Source organism: Scatophagus argus, chromosome 12 (genome assembly GCF_020382885.2).
Source record: "Scatophagus argus isolate fScaArg1 chromosome 12, fScaArg1.pri, whole genome shotgun sequence".
Classification (NCBI taxonomy): Eukaryota; Metazoa; Chordata; class Actinopteri; family Scatophagidae; genus Scatophagus; species Scatophagus argus.
In genome coordinates, this window is record NC_058504.1 from 5,545,450 (window position 1) to 5,564,906 (window position 19,457).

At 38.8% G+C, this 19,457-nt stretch overlaps 1 long non-coding RNA gene across 1 annotated transcript in view; it reads left to right on the plus strand.

Moving 5' to 3' along the window:
• LOC124068578 overlaps positions 1 to 19,457 on the plus strand; it is a 102,885-nt gene that overhangs the window by 25,840 nt on the left and 57,588 nt on the right. The window contains exon 2 of the long non-coding RNA XR_006844942.1: positions 6,777 to 6,849. This is a non-coding gene — a long non-coding RNA (uncharacterized LOC124068578). The remainder of the gene's footprint in view (positions 1 to 6,776; positions 6,850 to 19,457) is intronic.

Below are 19,457 nucleotides of genomic sequence, written 5' to 3' on the forward strand. Positions count from 1 at the left end.
TGTGCTTCTGAAGTGACATTCAACCATGGTAACAGACTCATGAAACACAATTCAATAATTTTTCAATACAGTGATCATTTAGTTCTTGATTTTTCAGCTTTCAGTCCTAGTTTACAGTGTTCTAGGAGGCTCTTTGGCTCATTGTATACAGAAGAATAACTATTATAAAAAATGTGTTATCAAAGCAAATCTAATGTCCTCATTGTTGAAATATATGTGATTTACATTTCTGGTGTGTCATTTTCTGCAGTCTTGCTGCTCATTAATTGGAGGATGTGTTGCATGCTATTCTGTTATGCAGTGACATTTAAAATGTCACCTGTAAGGTTGGAAAAGAATATCACTGCACACACAAGGTACAGTCTGTGATGATATTGAGCTCGGAAAGTTGTTCACACTTGCAGTGATTAGGTAAAGGCTCACAGAAGAAAAGAAAGAAAGAAAGAAACTGAAATATATACACAAAACCAAGTATCCAAGTATTTGTATTAACAAATTAGATAACATGAAGCAACATAACACCCAATGACAAAAGATGCATCTAAATAAATAAAGGAAACTGCTCTAAATATATACACTTGTAAATAACTACTTCAGTTTATGAAAAATTATAATCAATTACACAAAGAACTTTACAACCACCCTCCCTCAAAATGGAAATAGCAAAACAAAGGCCCTGTTCGGACCTGGTATTAACATCCACCCTGAGTGATTTGACATGTGGACAGCTCTAAGTAAAGGTCTGAAAGCACCCAAGACATACTGAGATCTGATAACTCAGACCACATTCGGAGATGGTCTAGGCCATATATGACCACATTCTTTTAGCTGGATGCAAATGTATCAAAAGACTCCTTACTCAGCTGACAATCTCTGCAGCAAGGCACAACAAAGCCATTATGAATTACATGCTGTCTAATTTCCCTTTGGTTCTCTGTGGTGCAGCTTCTGTATTTGTAGTTTCTTACCTGCCAGAGTAACTGATTTCAACTGATTCCTCCACTAAGCTAGTAAATGGAATATTCCCAGACTCCCTTAAAAATTGTGCAGTTTTTGAGAGTTGTTGAGCCAGGAGAAACTAAATAAGGCCTATGGCAAAATCTTAATCATTCGTTCCTTCTTGTAAATTCAGTATTAAATGCAATACAGTAGGTTGTTCCTTTGCTTGTAAAAAGTGTCACTGTACCTGCATTTTACACTATGTGTGTTAAAGTGTGTCTTACCTGGCAACATTTAGCAGCAGTTTGACCACACTGTTTCAACTGATTTCATGATTTACACCAAATTGATGAAGCCAGTATTAGGTTGGTTAACTTGTCAAATTTTACACAGTAAAGAATAACCAATATAGCTGCTACCATACTATGCTATGCTAATTTGTGGGAAAAGTCCCCTGACTCCCTTACAAATCATTCAGTTTCATGAGTTGCTGAGTTAGGAGGCTCAATATAAACTTTGTGAAATGCTGTCCACAACAGATTATTTGGATCTTGTAAATTCGGCAAATGTGTATGTTCAGTAGTTTTTTTTTCTTTATGTAAAAAATAACATCATGTCCAATTGACCCATAGATGTACATGCTTATTTGCATTTAGAGTGAGGAAGGGAGATCAGATCACAAGGGGCCAGGGTCAAGATGGGAGCAACAGCTATAGTAGGTGCTCCAGCATACACCAGTCAGCCAAACATTAGGACCTCCTACCTAATATTGAGTAGGTCTGCCTTTTGCTGCCAAAACAGCCTTGACCCATCAAGGCATGGTCTCAACTAGACGTCCAAAGGTATCCTCACACTCACACGGCCAGGTGCCGTCGTGATGAGATAATCTGTTGTTCACTTTATGTCATTTATGTCATTAGCCGGCTGATGTGACCTTGAGCAAGGCACTTAACCCCCCCAATATGCTCCCCGGGCGCTTGACGCTGCCCACTGCTCCTGTGTGTGTTTCACTGGATGTAATTTGCCGGGTGTTGCATGTGTGTTCAAGTAAGGATGGGTTAAATGCCGGAGTCAAATTCAGTATGTGTATGTAAAAAATATATATGCTGCCAATAAAGTTGATTCTTCTTCTTCTTCTTATGTCAGTGGTAACAGTGTTATAGCCAAACTGTCTTTGAAACCTCAAAATAAGTGCATGCAATATTCAAAGTATCATCTCTTATCATCTTAAATTCAAGTTCAAAACAGTTAAAGAAGAATCCACAGCAGTGCCACTCATGTAAAGCGAAATGTATGTCTGTGATTATGTTAAATTTTTTGAAATAAATATAATGAGAAGATACACGAGCCAAAACATGAACATGTTTATTCTTGTTGTCTATCCTGTGCTATGAGCTGTCACAAAGGTATAATTTTAGTTGATTTATTTTCAAAAGCAACCAAGGCAATTCAGTATTGTTCACTGTTTTATGTTTATTTGTTTACATGAGGCAAAGTACAAAATAAATAGTTAAAGTACAGCTACTTTATGCAAAGTTGACTTGAGGGTGTGTATGCAGCATCCCATTATTAGGAAACAAAACATAAATGTAGAAGTACTTTGCAATCAATGACTGCCTGAAGTCACTGACAGCTTCTAGATGTAAGTAGATCCTAGCCATGACAGACCTGCTTTGACAAGTGTCAGCTTTTGCATGATATAATTTCTAATAGTGAGGAAACGTTCCCTAAAGTTTACACGACACATTTTTAAAAACAGAATATATTTACAGTATGGACGGCACATATTGCCTTACTTATATGATTGATGTCTGCCTCTGCAAACCATTGTTCAAATGAGCACATCTGAGTGATCAAGTCAAATTTTTGCTGATATGCTGGAAAGATCTGGCAATTAAATTGGCCAATGCACCGAAAAAAGACATCTTGCCCTAAAAAAATAAACCAAAAACAAAACAAACAAACAAAAACAAACAGAGTTTGATTTTCTGTGCTTTTTAAATGCAGCCATGAGCAGTTGACTACAAGTATTTTGAATAAAATTGTCACTTTCTCTGCAGTACTGCAATTATTTTTAATTATTAATAAATTATTATTATTATTTTTAAAGTTAACTTCAAAATTAGTATGTATGAAGTGCCCCTTTATTGCACAAAGCGAAAATATTGTTTAGTGGTACATGTAAGTAGAGTCAAATTAACTTAGAATTGTAATTTTACATTGAAATAACAATCTCCTTCCTCGTCTAACCTTTTAAAAACATATTTTAAATTCTGCATAATTTGCAGCCTTTTGCTTGCTAGCAGCCCTCTTTTTCACTGCCTTTTTTGATGCTTTGTTAGGCTTTTTTTCTGCCTGTCAATCCCTGGTGCAATGTGTTAGTAAAAACATTGCTTTATAGTACCACTACTCGTTAATAATAGCACACGGTACCTTTGCTGATAGATTAGTTATATAAGTTTAGGAACAGAGTGGCTTAGAAAAGGCAGCCTTGATGGCGAAGAGGACTTAAAGATCACTTGAACTAATTTACACAGCAATGCTAAAACACTCAAATTTGCAACTACTTAAATGATAATTAATGGAAGCTCAGATTCTACCCAGTTGTTTTTAAATTCATGTCACAAAAACATTGTTTTACAATTAAATAAAACAGGAATTGCATAAATTAAAAAATAAAAAAAAGATTTCATAAAATACTGATAGACATGCTATGCATGCTATAGTATATAATCTCTTAGTTATATCGCCATCTCTTCATTGTTTTGGTTAAGGCTAAGTGGCCTTTGATGGCTCTACCTGCAAGGCTCTGTTATTGTAATGAAACTGTATTGCGTTGTCTCAGCACCAAACGTTTGGCATGACAAAACTCAATACTAATTCTATCTGAAGCTTGCCTGTTTGTGCTGGTTTCAAAGCTACCGGTGCTCTTTGTTTCCCAAGAGAGTTGCAGGCACTTGCTCACACAGCCAAACAGCTTTCAGGCCCATCAATTATTTAGCACCTGCTGCCTTTAGGGAACTCCTCAGAAAATATGATGATGAATGCAATCAGGAAACTGGAAATATAAATTTATAAATCTATATTTTTCATAGTAGTTTTAGTATCATAGCATGTTTAAGTATGGTTGAAAAGCTGTGACAAAATCAGAAGGTTTCGCAGAACTCCCTACACATATTAGCATAATTTAAAAAAAAAAGCTAATTAAGGGAGGCTTTAACTACCAAGATATTCCAAAAAGCACTCTGTTTTTCATAGATAATACCTATGTGATGCTAAAATGTTTCCCTTATTGTCCCTGTCTTCACTGAGTCCTTTATTATGAATAAGCATCAATGTTTTAAGACTGATAACTAGTTCAACATGCAGCCAAACAAGGACACTTTTTTTGTTCCTCATTGAAATTTTATAAGAGGGCTAAGAGAGGAGTCTTTAATGGACTATATGTATTTTACACAAATGACACAAATGACTTTTTAGAGTAGAGTTTAGGACATTCTTTGTGGGGCATGATTGGAGTGTAATGTGGGAATTATTCTTGTGTTTATGAAATAATAAAAAGGATCTGAAATGGCATCAGTGCAATGCAACACGAAGGTCAGAAGTGGGGACACAGGCACACGAATGCTTGCTCATGCATGGTGCAGCTATTGTTATCAAACTGCCTCTTGTTATCAAACTGCCTCTTGTTGCCTTTGATCAAACCGAATCATGTGGTTGTATTTACCTTTTATTTTTGTCAGTTACAAAGTTACAGAATTACAGTCCTGAAAGCGCAAGAAAACAAGACACAGATGCACTGCAAGGTAGCACATTAATTTGGCATGATTCTCACTTGCTAAGGACAGAAAACAAGTTTACCTGATGAGAGGTTCTATGAGAGGATGAACAGCATCCTCTCATAGAAGATGGAAACATTTATTTCTGCTTTGACACGAGGGGGAGGCAGGGCCTTTGTTTAGTGAGCACACAGAGCCTGCTGGGCTACGCTCCTCTTTAAAGTGTCTGAGTAAAACAGCAGATTTTAATTCAGTCTGTGCCGTGGTCTGTCACAAATTACTCTTTTACACTACTTTTCTTTCCCCACCACTGTGGCTGGAAGGTTGTGCAAATTCAAAAACCTACTATAGAAATTCACCCCCATTGTGAAGGTGAGGGGTGCTAATTTCCACCACTGATCTGATGTCAGTGCAGGATGGACAAAGAGGAAAGGTGAGGATCTCACAAAGACCAGACAGAAAAAAAAGATATCTGGAGAAAGTGTGTGTGCCCGTGTTGGTGTGCAGGCCCATATAGCCAAGCACAAGCCCTGTGGTAGTTTAGCAGTTCTCAGCAGGTTGTCTTCAGGGAAGAGCTAATACTGGCAGTAGGTTGCTGTGTGTGTGTGTGTGTTTGGCAGTGTTTCATTTCACAGTGAGAGTTCTGCTGACCTTGGCATACTCAAGATTTCATCCCACTGGTTTCTCATCCTCCCCTTCTCCTTCTCGTTTTCGTCATCCTCGTACTCCACCCAAATCCCCTTCCAGGACAACGCTATTCTTCTCCCTTTGTGAAGAAGAGCCAAAACCATCCAGCAGGTCTGGAGGGAAAAATCCCCCACCTTCTTTGTCTTTCACCTGAAAAATTCCTCAAGGCTGTGATTAAAACAGACAGGACAGTGGTTAGACTACAGTGTGAATACTACAGCCAATGGGAAGCCTAGATGCAGTCATTAAATGTTAAAAACTTGTGGCTGGTTGACTTTTCCTGTCATCTTCATTTCTGCTAGCTCATTCCTTTTAGGGTAAACCATGCCAGAGATCTCATTATTTCAAAACATTGCTGCCTGAAAGGGAGAGATGCAGTGAAAGGCAGATTGAGGTGTTTCTGCATTTGTTATTTTTCTGTCCAATTAAACACAGTCTTATCATATATCGTATCATAGATCTTGTAGTGAAAAATATAAAAGTTAAGAATTTCAATGTTAAGTCTTTAGAAATGGGAACACACAGACACACAAATAAAACATAGTTGTATTGTTGTTAGATTTAGAAAATGAATATCCTAACAAAAGTTAGACTGTGCAGATAAATTGTTTTAGCGTTGAGAATGACAGAGGTAAGCTTTGAATGCTGCTATACAGAGGCACAGTATATCTCTTAGTGCTTCAGCCTTACAGCAGCAGAAGCCGCCCAGTGCTGTTGCTGTTCATCCAATGGGAAACAACTGGCAAAAGGGTTCAACTGAAATAACAAGTGTTTTCACCAAGGTATATGTCATTTTATACCATGATCCCTTTTAAGTTATTTCAGTCACTTAAATATTTGGCAAATAAAAGTATTTGATCACAATGATGCAAAAATCCTATAAATTCTATAAAATTTCTAATAAAAAATTAAAAAGGAAAATATATTCAGGTTTGCAATTGATTTGGAATCTACAAACTGGGGTGTGGTTGTGGTACTTAGGACAATACATTCTAATTTCTGCAAACTCAAGCTAAGGTATGTTTATGGAATCATATATAGTCTATTCAGAAGTAGTGAATCATATTTTAATGCATTAAAGGCTTTTATTGAATCATGCAAAATATTGTCTTTTAATAAATCTTAATAAATGTTCTCCGTCCCTTAACACACAGGGAAGCATGGATGGTAGTTACATCAAATCTTGGGTTTACATCTATTTTTTAGGCATCCAGCTGATGCTCTTATCCAGTGTGACAGAAAGTACAATGAGAGGATGACACAAGCTTACTGCATGCTGACATTCCAAATGTTTCTGATGTGTCTGTCTCGTGGAATAACGTAAGTCATTATTGCGTGTCCTTACAGAAGTCTTCACTTTTTGTGTTTCAGACTGAATCTGTGTAGGCACCTATCCGCTTTTCTGGCAGGAAGCAGACATGTTCTTTGCCTCTGTTCCAGTATGGTAAGTTAATCTTTTGTGTCTTTTATTAGTATGAATAAATGTGTTCCTCAGGGAAAAACAGCAGGTCTTCATGCATGACTTGTTATAGACTTTGATAACCACATTTTGGCGATGACACACTCAGGTCAAGGAGTTCCAAACACTACCTGCTTAAAAGAAAAGCAATTCTGAAAAATTCTGAAAAAAAAGAACATTCAAAAAAAGAAGAATGGCTGTCATTTAGAGAAATGGTGGTGGAAGACAAGAATTATAAATGACAACTTGACACTTTTTTCTTTCTTTTTTCTTTTCCTTCTTATTTATTTTTACATATGAGGAACAGAGACAATTCGGACACTGTGGGAACAGTATGCAGTGTATGTCAGATTCCCTCTTGAAGATGGTAGTTATTACAAACTCACCTGGGTGAATCCATGGGTGGCTTTTCAAAATAGGCCAGCAGAATACGCTGTTCTTTTAACATGCAGCTTTTCTGAATCTGCTGACTGTCAATGCAGATTAGAAAAAAAATAATGTCACTTTTCACATCTCTTTTTCAACTCAGCATTATAAATAACTGCTCCGATGCACCTCTGTACACGCCACTTGAATGTTTTATATATACAGAATTTAGACCAGCCATATGCTATAGTCTTCCATTCTGTGGCACTGAAAATATGGTATTAGTGGTAATAAACTGCCTGATATACAACAAAAGCTTGTAAAATTATTTTATAATCATAGTAGTAAAGCTGCCACTAATGGTTGCTTCCATCATAGATTAACCTGCCAGTTACTTGCATGAATAATTGATTAATCATTTCATCTATAAAATGTCAAAAATATCATGAAAAAAAATCTCATCATAATTTCCCAAATCAACATCTTCAGATTGCCTCTTTTGTCCAACCAGTGACAAAGAAAAACAGCAAATCCTTACATTTAACAAATCAGTCTAATCAATTAATTGGTGGCAAAAGTGGTGGCAACTCTATGGCTCTTCTAGAATACGATTATTTTAACAGAATATTTTAGTGACACATTTTATAACTGTTACTTTGCAGTGTTGCACAGAGTGATGCAAAAACTCTGGACTGGGTGTCCAAGAGTGGACTCAAAATGGAGACACAAACTCCTCTAGCCATAGCTCTAAACATGGGTAAGGGTTGTTTAGGGTGACTGCAGCCCAGGGGCACAGATCCAGAATCATTAAAGCTGTTCTCCTGTACCAGTTGCTGTCATTGTGCTTAATATGATAAGAGCAGCTCACCGCTGCATGCCAACCACTGTGCCCATTCAGCAGTCCCAAATTGTACTGGCTAGGTTATAGGGGAGGACGCAGCACAGTGGAATGGAAAGCAGTGCAGCATGATGTAGCCAGTTATTGCAGAATCTCTGGTTAATTACCTTATCCCCCCATGTTAAAGAGTGTAAGTGGTGACTACATTAGTACTGTTTTTATTAAAGACACAAGCAGGTTGTTTTATTTTGATTGTCACTACAACTAATCAACAGCAGGGTGGAAATATTGCATGAGGTTTATGGGGATCTTGTAAAAACCTGATGGCTCTGGGGAAAGTGACGGAATGGAAGCAGACATTGCTGTTACTAGCCTGCAGTTACTGGTATTGTGATAATAGTAAAAATGATGTATAACGACTGTAGCTTTTCAGGCAGCTTGTGAGTTTTTGAAGACATATGAATTGCTGAGTGTGAAACACAGGATGAAGGTACAAACAGTAATTTATCTTGAAGTTAAATTTGAAATATTATGTTTTTGCAGTCCCTACTTTTTTGGAAATGGAAATAGCTTAACGACAGCCAAAAGCAGGGAGTAAAAGTGGGTTTGATCATATTCGCTGAAAGAGGAAGGTAAAGGTCTATAATTTGGTCGACATGATCTAAAAGTCTTATGCTTCTTTTCTTATCAAAGAAAAACAGATACATTTCAAGTCATTGTACAACTTGAAAAGTAGTTGTTACATAAGCTGGAGGGACAAGTTTAAACCATTAGTCTTTCAGTGTTACTTCATAATATAATACAGAACTGGTTCTTTGGATTTTATTTTTTGCTACTGACCTCAGGTTCATTTTCACAGATATTCACTGAAGTATAGTCAGAGTGTGTGATTTTAGCTCAGATAGTCACTTGAAAGCTATCAAATAAAGTTCACTTTGCTAGCAAAGTCATGGTATAATATATAAAACTGTTATAATCTATATTGTTCCATACTGGATCATCAGATTTTAAAGATCAAGTTTCTTCAAGACCATTTCCAAGAAAGTTGAACCATCATGACATCCAAATATCTGTGCACATCCATGACAGTCTTTACATCCTCCTCTCTCTTGTATGCTGTCCAATTAATGGAAAAATGACCTAAGATACAATTTCTCTTGAACAGTTCCTTACCAAATGCGTTATTCATTGCTTTTCTTTCAGACACAGTTGATGACCTTACAGATCAACTGCTGAACACATCTTTATCAAATAGAACTGTGATATGTTAGGTATTTTGTTTTAGCTTTTAAGGCAGTTGCTTCAATAAACCTTGAATTTTCATGAACCTGACATCAAAGCTGGCAGCCAGGAGCCCTGGAGTTAATAGGTATTTTTCTTAATTGTTAATCCTGTTTCATAGATTTGCCGTGCTGAACAACCTGCACTATAGTGTTTGGAAAACAAATTGAACACAGTGAGGTCAAACGTTTTAACAAACTTTTAATTTCTCTTGGTATTTAAACAGTTTGAAAACTGCAATAAAATTATATATTGAACATACTGCATGACATACTGCATTCAGCATTGTTGAAAAATAAACAATATATAACCCACTGAGCTGCTGTGACTAATTGTAAATTAATATGAAGAAACAACATAAAAGAAGCCACAGTTTCTGTCTAATATAATGACCAAACGTTTTCATATAAACAGTCTGTTTTTCTGCTCAGTTAATTAGAATCCAGCAAACAATGTGATATATTAACACTGAATTAAATTTAATAAATTTAATAATAAACATCCTGCTTTGCAGCTTTTCTCTAAATAAATTATTATAGCTTTGGATCTTGGGTCCACATGTTGACTGTACAGTTAAGCATCTCTCTCACTACATTTAGAATCTAGTAGTAATTTTTTTTGATGCCATAGTAAACGATACTAACCGTGCATATGTAACTATTTTCGCGAGTCTCCCCTGAACTTCCTTTTCTTGCTTTAATTCAATTCATGCTTTTTCTAGCATATACACCATTACCAGAAACACATCAAGCCTCCTACAATGATTAAAATCACAAATCTAAATGCTGACTTCATATCATGAATGCACCATCCTCCACTTTAATATTATATATTTAATATTTAATATTACTTTTAATGAAAACAATGACAAGTTGAAGCAGAACATTTTGGATGTACTACATAAGTTGTTAACCTTTTCTCATTAAGATACGTTAAAAATTTGTCTTTGTATGGCTGAATAGCGCTAGTCTAACTACTTTTATTAACTGGAGGTGAGGCAATCAATATTAACAATGGTCTCTAAACAGGCGGCGGGAAGAAGTACGTGAGAGGAGGAGAAGTACGTGTTTCACGTTTCCTACAACGTTTTGCTTAAATGTCCCCGTTGTTCCATGATGCATGGTGCAACTTGTTTTTCTGTCTCTGGATTGGCACACATGGTTTTGTGCACTCAATAAAGACGAGATCTTACATTTTTCTTTGAGTTGGGTTAATGAAGCCCTGGGCACAAGCAAAAAGGCAGCAGCAAGATACAGACAGGCCTGTCTGGTGTTGTAATCCTGTTGAAAAAAACAAGTTTTTTATCAAAGTGGATTTACCATGTCTGCACCGTGGTAAAGAAAAGACTTAATAAGAACCCTTTTGGTTCAGTTTTTGTCAAAACATCAAAGTCAGGATTCGTTATGGTTACTTCTTACAATATACACATTCTCTAAAGGCACACAAAGAATAAAAACAAGCAAGCATTTGACATCACCTTTAACATGTTTTAATATATAGAAAACCTTGGAGCCTAACTCGGAGCCCAACACTGACAACAAATCTCTTTGATGACACCTGCTGCATACCTGCTTATGCCGACCTGTCTGTTGTGCTAGAGTGTCTCTCTCTCTCTAAAGACATCATCATAATCACCACTTCCAAACACAGTGCCACCAGATGCCACATCAGAGACTTTTCCGGGGGACTGACAGTCAGCACTATGGAGTGAACATGAAATGCAATTGATTGTGTACAGATCATCAGGAAACCTGCATCAGGTTAGACTTTACATTGCCACTTAGCTGTAAGCAGCAGATAATAATGATAGTTGATTGATTGATATCCCTGTTAACATCATCAGTTTTAAAATAAATGGTGAAGATTTTAATGCATTTACATAAAACTATTGAAGTGAATATTTACATTGTTATTATTTATTTTGTATTGACCTGTTTATCAATTATTTTGTGAGTCATGAGCCACCTTGTAAAAGTGTTTCACAAAACACATTTAGCACATGAAGGTGTGGCTTGCTGTGAGCAAGTTAGTTCCACTGACAGTTGCTCTCAGCAGCAACTTAGGAGTGAATGTGCAAGAGAAGTGATTATCGAACTCATCGATCTAACACAGTGAAATGTACGCTCATTCTTGCTGTTGTTTTCTCTCAGATGTTGGAGCTGCTGGAGCTGCAGTGTTTCTCTGTGCTGCTGACAGAGTGTGGCAGAGCTCCCTTGTCTGTTGAGTTAGAAGTGAATGCGTAGATAGCAAGTAATGCATAAATTAAAGCTCAAGTGATAACAGAGTTGTGCCATGTTGTGACAACATAATCAATCTTTGCAGACAGTTCCTGTGGACAGAGATGATGCATTCTTTGTTGTAACATTTGAAATCACCCACTGAGACACATTGAGACACATTTCAATTGTATGTCTGTTATTACTGTATTACTCATCTGAGGAGCGTCTATTCATCAGTCTGAGGCCGAGTAGCTTGACCTTTGCATCAGTGTTTTCAAACTGCATCAATTTTAGTTAGTACTGAAAATTTATAGATTGTAGGCCATTTGTCATGGCTAATCCATCACAGTTTTGTCACTTCCTCTATCTCCAAGTCCCTCCCCTGTTTACCTAAAACCAGTTGATTTGTGTTCCCAGTATATTTTTCATTTTTGTTTCCAAGGCAGTAAAGAGGTTTTGGCAACAAGGACAGAATAGCTGACATTTGATTGACAGTGCAATGTTGCATGAGAGAGGCAACGAAGTAATCTGAATATTCAACATAAGGATTAATCCTGCTCCTCATGTACGTCTGAATGTCTTGAGCTGTGAACAAGGCAGGGGAAAAGGTGAGTCAACATCATTTTGGAAGTCTGAGTTAATTGAAGCTTGTTGAGGATCTATCGACAATGCTGACAGACTATTAAAAGCAAGTTTGATTTTGTGTGAGTAATGGACAAATTGAATACAGTTCGTCACAAATAACTGGCTCAGCCGGCAAGTTTGTATCCTGTATTTATGGAAAGAAAACTCCCCATTAATGCGCTATATACCGGTTGATGCTAACATTACACAATAATTTCAATAACTATAGAAACTTAGAGGATCTCTGTTCATTGTTAACAGTAATTGCAGCTTTAAGAATCATGCATTTCATTATATCATATCTAGAGAAGTGCACCTATCCTGCTTATTCCCCATCTCAGTCTATTGGCTTGACATCCTGTGTTGATGTTTTAACAAGAGAGAAAGCGGTTCACTCAATGAACTCTACTGCACTGAGTAGCAGCACCTTAAGTAAGATGTAAGGGCATCTCAGTCAGCCGTCTGACTTCTCAGGCTCTGAAGCCATTGCTCTGTGTCTCATTTCCCAGAGTATTGATGTCTTTAAATGAGCTTCCCGAGTGCCTGAAGGGAGGGGATCCTGTATAGATTGCTCTCAGGCTGTTGGGACAGAGCTGACTGACGTTGCTCAACCGGTAGACCCACGGTCGTTCTTTGAAAGATTTTTGGTTGACAGGGTGATACTGAAAAGAAATAAAATAAAAAATAAGTAATAACTTAAATTTCCTGGAGCAGCATGCATACTTTACTGTACATTCACAATGAAAACAAGTTTAAAAACAAATTAAAGTCAAGTACTAAGAAATTGATAGCCTCCTTATTTTTGTGGGGAAGCATAAATAAATAAAAACAAAACAACACTTTTTTTCTGTGATTGCCAAGGTTTTGCTTCTTTTGATTCCTACCACTGCCATGCACCCGATGCATTCCTCAAGTTTTGAAACAGTGCGAGCTGTGGATTTCTTCCACACAAACTCAATGAAAGCACTGTTTTGAAAGGAAGAAAAAAATAAACTGCCACCTTAACGTGGTGGAGGGGTTTGAGCACCTGAATGATCCTAGTCTCTATGTTGTCGGGGGCTTAATGCCCCTGGTGGGGTCTCCCAAGGGAAACAGGTTCTAGGTGACAGGTCGGACTAAGAGCGTTTTTTTCATCAGAGGCCTCTAATGAAAGACAAGACAACAAATAAGTGTATGTCGCCCGGATTGGCGTCACCGGGGCCTCACCCTGGAGCCAGGCCTGGGTTTGGGTCTCGCAGGCGAGCATCTGGTGGCCGGGCTGAGGACGGGGATCCCGGCGACCCAAACCCTGGACAAAAACTCTGGCTATAGGGACATGGATGTCACCTCACTGGGGGGAAAAAGTCTGAGCTAGTGTGGGAAATTGAGCATTACCGGCTAGAGATAGTCAGACTCACTTCCACGCACAGCCTGGGCTCTAGAACCCAACTCCTGGGGAGAAGCTGGACTCTCTTCTACTCTGGAGTCGCCCATGGTGTGAGGCGGGGAGCTGGTGTGGGCTTGCTCATAGCCCCCCAGCTCAGCTGCCACGCGTTGGAGTTCTCCCCAGTGAACGAGAGAGTCGTTTCCCTGCGCCTTCTTTGAGGATCTCCTCAATTCTGCTGACGCGTCTTTCATTATGGAAGCAGAGGCTGGGGGCTCTGAGGCGGATTCACTCATTACCCAAGCCGAAGTCACTGAGGTAGTTGGGAAGCTCCTCAGTGGCAGAGTACCGGGAGTGGATGAGATCCGTCCTGGGTGCTGGAGAGGAGAATCTGGCCAATAGTCGAACCTCGGATCCAAGAGGAACAATGCGATTTTCGCTCTGGTCGTGGAACACTGGACCAGCTCTATACCCTCCGCAGGGTGCTTGAGGGTGCATGGGAGTTTGCCCAACCGGTCCACATGTGTTTTCTGGACTTGGAGAAGGCATTCAGCCGTGTTCCCCGCGGCATCCTGTGGGAGGTGCTCTGGAGGTATGGGGTCCGGGGCCCTTTGCTAAGGACTGTGCCATCTCTGTACTCCCGGAGTCTGGTCTGCATTGCCGGAAATAAGTCAGACCTGTTCCCAGAGCTTGTTGGCCTCCGGCAGGGCTGCCCTATGTCACCGGTCCTGTTCATTATTTTTATGGACAGGATTTATAGGTACAGCCAGCGCCGGAGGGTGTCTGGTTTGGGAACCACAGGATTTCATCTCTGCTTTTTGTGGATGATGTTGTCCTGTTGGCTTCTTCAAGCCAGGACCTTCAGCATGCGCTGGGGAGGTTTGCAGTTGAGTGTGAAGCAGCTGGGATGAGAATCAGCACCTCCAAATCCGAGGCCATGGTTCTCGACCAGAAAAAGGTGGTCTACCCTGTCCAGGTTGGAGGAGAGTTCTTGCCTCAAGTGGAGGAGTTTATGTATCTCGGGGTCTGGTTCACGAGTGAGGGAAGATGGGAGCGTGAGATTGACAGGCGGATCGGTCCAGCGACAGCAGTAATGCGGTCGTTGTACTGGTCTGTCGTGGTAAAGAGAGAGCTGAGCCGTAAGGTGAAGGTCTCAATTTACCAGTCAATCTACATTCCTACCCTCACCTATGGTCATGAACCTTGGGTTAATGAAATGAAATGAGCTTCCTCCGCAGGGTGGCAGGGCGCTCCCTTAAGCATAGGGTGAGGAACTCTGTCACCCGGGAGGAGCTCAGAGTAGAGCCGCTGTTCCTCCACATCGAGAGTAGCCAGTTGAGGTGGCTTGGGCATCTGTTTAGGATGCCTCCTGGGGAGGTGTTCTGGGCCTGCCCCACTGGGAGGAGGCCCCAAGGAAGACCCAGGACACGCTGGAGGGACTCGGCTGGCCTGGGAACGCCTTGGGGTCCACCCAGAAGAGCTAGAGGAAGTGTCTGGGGAGAGGGAAGTCTGGGTATCCCTGCTCAAGCTGCTGTCCCCGCGACCCGGTTCTGGATGAAGCAGAAGAAGATGGATGGATGGATGGTTAAAAAAAATCAAAACAAATGAAGAATCAATATTTTCTGCTCTGTTACATGCCCATGAAGAGGATAGAGAACTTGGATGGACGGGTAAAGACTCACTGGAAATAGGAGCTAATTGTAAGAGGAACAGGCTGCACTGAACTCCTGTCCAATTTTCCCTCACTTGACAGATCAGCAGTATTCCATTGGTGGACCTCTTCTGGTTTCTGTTGAATGCTACTGAAAAGTTAAGATTCTTATTTTTGACTACTCAAATGATAGCTCTGATGTCATCCTTGTAAAGCAACAAGATTTGTTTGAATTAAGCATCTTGCTGACACGTGATGAATGCCTTATTCACTGTATGTCAAGTATATGCTACACAAATACAGAGATGTAATTTTGCTATCCCACATTAATTTTGCAGCTTCAATGGCTTTCAGATGTGTGTCAAAGTGCCTTTGTTTATGTCCCATTATACTTCCTGAATTTTCTTGTTTAAGTTGATTCATTACTTTTGAGTAGTAATTCAGCAGAGGCACAGATGTTACATTAACTCAAACAAGGATGAAACAAATATGCTACCATTTGGTCAGTGACTCTTAGTGGACTGAATTCAAAAGAGCTACATTCATAAGCACGCAGTGACAATCTGGTTGAGGTACAATCTTCAGAAAAGATAATGGTCTTACCTAACAGCATAAGGGCTGATGACTGATGATTGTAGAAGAGACTAGAAAAGAAGTGCTCTGATAGAGAAGCTGAGAGAGTGCTCTGGAGAGCGTAGGCAGCTGGACTGCAGTAATTAGTCAGTGAAGATCTTCATGGTTAAGGGGCAGCTGACCACTGTCTTGGCTTGCTTAAGAGAATCACAGACCTTTTTCCCTCTCTCAAATATGATTGTGATTACCAGCAGAAATTGGATCTGCTTTCTTCTTTTATACAAAGAGAACTGAATCTTCTGTAAGGTGCAGACAGCCTCAACCACAGTGAGCTTTCAATGTTACAGTGTACTCAGCCCCTACAGTAAAGTGTCATGCTTATCTGAAATGTATGCAGCGTTTTTGCAGGTTTATGTCACTTTCCCTTTTGCACAGTTCTTCTCTGTGTTCCTATCAAATATTCCTGCAAAGAAATGGTAGTTTATGTGAAATTCAAAGCACTGACACATTTACTTAGCTTTTATGAAACATTATCATACAGGGAAACAGCGAGGTAGTTGTAAACAAAGACAAACCCATCTGGCGTGAAGAGCAAAGCAAATGAGTTAAGCAAAACAACAGTCCAAAAGTGTCTGAAGATCCATGACAACAAAGTTTTCAAGACAACTTTTCTATTTGAACTACCATACATTAAACAATTTTTGAAGGAATATTCTCAACGGTTAAGATTTTATTCATGTATCTATCTGACCTAACATTTGTGGAGGTCTGGAGATGAGCTCTCTGATCTCTACATTTATGTCTGCTGTCATTTTTGGTTGAACTAATGAGCTAACCTCACTACACCTTGAGACTTGTTGATGTTTACCTCCTCAGAATTTGGAAAGGTAGGGAAAATGCATTTAATATGCGCAGTAATGAGCATGTCACTCGGACAGCAACTAATTACAGTAATGCATTTGGGGCCTCATTTGGTGATAGTGTCAGCAGTAATCCTCCTGGCAATTTGAGCATCCATGTTAGTCTGCATTTTACCATAGTAAGTCCCTGTGGAAGTTCTTCTTGTCAGAAAGTGTACACATCTGTGAGAGAATGGAGGCTGAAAGGGCTTTTTTCCCCTTCAACTTTGTGCCAGAAAGAGTTACAAGAACATGTTGCTTTGAGGTGAGACAAATGGGCTTTTTTAACCTCAGATTCTTGACAACAAGCCAGTGTGTTTTAGATCTAATAGTAATGGCATTGTTACATCCTGGGATTTATTGTTCCTTTAGTTGTCTACCAGGGAGTATCCTTGCTGATGACAAAGGCCCCTCTTCATTCTTAACAAAAAGTAAAGATGGTAACAAAGTAACCTTTTCGCAACAGGTCATAGGATAAAAGTAAAGACTGCCCTGTGTGCAGTAGTGCATTTTGTAAGGTTAGAAAATAAATCTTTCAGCCACCGTTAGTTGGTAACACGGTTACCAACAATTGCTGGTAACAAAACAGGCAATCATTTGAAAATAGTACAGTGTGTGACAGCATCACATCCTGTGGAAATGGAAGGACGCTTTAAACACAGAGTCAAATTATTAAAATGATAACAAAAACCATCGGATTTAAAATGACATTAATTGAAACAGGTTTTGCTCAGGCATTAAGGCTGCATGTTGTCTGACTTGTAATTTGTATCAATATACCATATTTTTATTAAATTATATGAGGTTCAAGTCATATAATCAGCCTGATTTTGGTCTTTTTATGGGATTTGCTGACAATACACAATTTGTCCAGACTTATCCTCTAATTGGAATTCATGAAAAAAAACATAACATCATCTCAGACAAAAATTTCAATGAACAGTTTTCAAAAGGAGTTATTTCTCTAATTAAACCTAAAAAAAACTGTACTACAAGCCAATGGGAGTGCATTAATGCATTTACACTGCACTGGTGTGATCACTGATTTTTATGCTCTCTGCTGGACTGCTGTCTCATCCCCCGTAATGCCTTTGACTTTTTCAATGAATTCCCCATCTTACTTGCTTAACTAATAACTGATCATTAAGCCTGTGCATTAAGTTGATTTCATAGATAAACTGCAGCATATCCAGTATTTTACATCGGTTTACTCAGTTATACATTTGTGGCTTGTGAGATAAGCATACTGCCGTCCTGTGTTGATTGAAACCAATTCCTCTGCACAAAAAATTTTCTTCACTTTTTTGGAATTAAACTCGAAGAAATACATGATACATGTGACAATTTTCATTCTCGTTGGTGACCTCCATATACACTTAGGAACATGAATATTGCTAGAAATCAATCATTCTTGGATTTAAAGTTCTCTTGTCGCACAGCAATAAAGGGGATACAAGCTGATGATTTTGGTTTTTGGTTTTGGCTCTTTATTGCTTGATTAGGAGAATTGTATGGTCATTTATTGATAGAGATTCATTATTAATTATTGAAACAGTTTTTAAAGTGGGTTAAAATTTAATTCACTGGTCCTGGCTGTGATTAGTTCACTATTAGGCTTGATTACATGAATAAAATTTAATTTAACAGAGGTTACTTGGAGTGCTGTGTTTACTTACCAGTTAGTTTAACGCTTCAGGTATCACCTCACTGTTGTGATTTTTTTTTTCTATTACTATATAATTATATTTGTGGAGATTTCAGTCATCCAGGTCATATTCACTCAAAGAGTTAAAGCTTGTTATTACTGAGACAGTCCCTTGATTATAATTACTATATAATTATTAAGAAAAATCTCATGTTCAGTGAAGTTAATAGCTGAAATCTTGAATTGCACAAAAATAATTAATGTATTTCCTGCCAATTATTCTGAGAACTGTAATGAAGGCCCATTGGCTTTCAGTCATGCTTTTTATTGATTGTGAGGGCTATAATTTACTTTTGTCCCAAAGCACGCTTTTCACCCCATTACATTCTTCTGAGGGCTCTTTGGCCAGAGTCAGTGTTGGTCTTTATCACCATTAACACCTGCCTCATCATTTGAGTAGCCAGCCAATTGAGTAGCCAGATAAAGGGACAAAGATTATAGATTCCATCACTGCTCTTCACATCACCCTGGCTAATGATTTCTGTAAAGGTCTAATGCTTAGAATGGCAAAAGGCCAAACAGTACCAAGAAGTCAAACGCTGCGGTGAGGTGTTTTGCACCTTCGCCTTTGACATTCATTATTGAGACAGTCCCTCACTGGTCAATGAGGCCTGAAGTTGCAATTCATTCTTAAAAACAATCTAGTTGAAGTAATAGGGGGTCTGTTTACTCACCCAAACACATCAATAACAATAATGACACAACATGTGAATAGCACTCAACTTTAAGACACAAAGCTACCTCCTGTTTGTGTCACTCATTTTGATGTTAATAACTGTGTGTTTTAATAAATTTGTAAATAAATTTCTGTTTCTAATTCCATCATGAACACATTAGAAAGTGTTGAACTGGAAGAATATACAGTATAACACTTCAGATAGTACCCTACACAAATTGGTTTCTTTCTCCAGCAATGATGGATTCAAAGGTAGCTGAGGCTTAGAGCGATCTGTGGTCTCAATCAATACATTCTTGTCTGTAAAGCATCCCTGCCAAAATGGCAAGTGATAGCCTGAAGAGAAGAACACTGACACATCAGGAAATAAATTAGGGTGCTCATCTAGATGGACTTAG